Genomic DNA, 1,553 nt, shown 5'->3' on the forward strand with positions numbered 1-1,553 from the left:
ATAATCTTTTGTCTGAATTGCCTTCCCCATCTGAAAACCCTAGTCCTTGTTACAATGGGACCATCTGAAGCTACAGGCTAGCCTCTTCAGGTCAAATGTGAACCAAGGGCCATAGTTAAACTGAGGCAGTTATAGGGATGGAGTTAGGATAATTACACAGGTAGTTATAGGAATCCCAATAAGTCCCATAGATAGAGAGGGAAACCTAGGAAATTTGAGAGCTTTTTGGAAAGCATCAAATGCCTATGTGAAAGTGACCATCTCTTTAAAATATAAATTTCAGGAAGGTTAAACAGAGCAATAGGTAATTTGAGCTTGACTTAGGTACAAATAGAGATCTTAAATGTCTTCTCCATAAATATTAGTAAAAAGGATTTTAGTGATCTGGGCAGGTGATCTGGATTTGTCCCATCTACCAGAAACCCAATTTGAATCCAACCCTTTTTGTTATTGATGGGTTTTATATTATTGTACCTGATTCATGGCTGAAATTTGGGGATGGAAATGATAGAGTGTCTCAAGTCAGCAACTGCAGGACCTGGAGGCCACGTTCCAGAGGAACCACTACCCGGACATGAGTATGTGCATGCAGGAGGAGATCGCTGTGTGGACCAACCTCACCGAGCCACACGTGCAGGTCCGGTTCAAGAACTGGTGAGCCAAGTGGCGCAAGTGCGAGGGTAACCAGCAGCTGGACCTGTGCAAGGGCGGCTACGTGCCCCGGTGCAGCGGCCTGTGAGGATGTGTACGCCGCTGGCTACTCCTACAACAACTGGGCCACCAAGAGTCTGGCGCCAGCGCCACTCTCCACCAAGAGCTCCACATTCTTCAACTCCATGAGCCCGCTGTCATCACAGTCCATGTTCTCCGCCCCCAGCTCCATCTCCTCCATGACCATGCCCTCGAGCATGGGCCTGGGTGCCGTGCCCAGCATGCCCAACTTGGGCCTCAACATCAACAACCTCTCTGGTCCTCACTTAACACCACCATGTCACCGGGCGCCTGCCCTTATGGCACACCCGCCTTGCTGTACAGCGTCTACCCCGGACACATGCAACTCAGGCCTAGCCAGCCTGCCGCTCTAGTCCAAGCAGCACTCCTCGTGAGGCTACAGGCAGCCTGCAGGGACCGGCCTCAGGCCTCAAAGCATACCACTACAACAGCTGACCTCCCAGTAGGGCCAAGAGGACCGGTGGTGGGCCCGGCACCCTGGGGGCGGGCGCTGAGGACCTGGCGCCTCCACGGCCCCTTGCTCCCCACCTCCCCACCTCTGTCTGGCTTGGTTTTGTGTTTGCTTTCCTGGACCCCACTCAGCCCTCCAAAACAAGATAAAACGAAGCAAAAAGACGTCGGAGAAAAGTGCTGGAGAAAAACAAAAACGGATGAGCTTCAAATTTCCTCGGGATGGTGCCGGTGGTTCGCGTTCGCGCCCTCCCAGCAGGATGGGCTGCTCCGAGGAGGGGATGCGGCGCGGGAGGAGCGGGCCGTGACCTGTAGCTCGGAGGGAGCGCTCCCATAACCCGCGTTCCCGCCGAGCTGGACCCAGACTGAGC

General features: G+C 53.8%; 1 pseudogene; it reads left to right on the forward strand.

Annotated features, from left to right (window-relative positions):
- Positions 1-511: 511 nt before the first annotated feature.
- On the forward strand, positions 512-1,167 carry LOC125119295 (pituitary homeobox 1-like; annotated as a pseudogene).
- The last annotated feature ends 386 nt before the right edge of the window (positions 1,168-1,553 follow it).

This window comes from Phacochoerus africanus, unplaced genomic scaffold (assembly GCF_016906955.1).
Source record: "Phacochoerus africanus isolate WHEZ1 unplaced genomic scaffold, ROS_Pafr_v1 Scaffold_42, whole genome shotgun sequence".
Taxonomy (NCBI): Eukaryota; Metazoa; Chordata; class Mammalia; order Artiodactyla; family Suidae; genus Phacochoerus; species Phacochoerus africanus.